Consider the following 276-nt stretch of genomic DNA (forward strand, 5'->3'; position numbering starts at 1 on the left):
GATAGATAGATTAAAGATAGATAGATTAAAGATAGATAGATAGATAGATTAAAGATAGATAGATAGATAGATTAAAGATAGATAGATAGATAGTGTCGTGTGTATTTGTCTCTCCCTCTGTCTACTCTATCATGCAGATGAAGAAGAAGAGGGGAGAAAAAGGACTCCTTTGACTAAGCCCCGTGTCTGTCTAGCTGCTTTCTCTCTCTCTGTGTATCTACCTCTTTATCTACTTGTTCATCTATCGACCTACCTACCTTCCTATCTATCTATCTA

The sequence above is a fragment of the Cystoisospora suis genome (genome assembly GCF_002600585.1).
Source record: "Cystoisospora suis strain Wien I chromosome Unknown contig_5423, whole genome shotgun sequence".
Classification (NCBI taxonomy): domain Eukaryota; phylum Apicomplexa; class Conoidasida; order Eucoccidiorida; family Sarcocystidae; genus Cystoisospora; species Cystoisospora suis.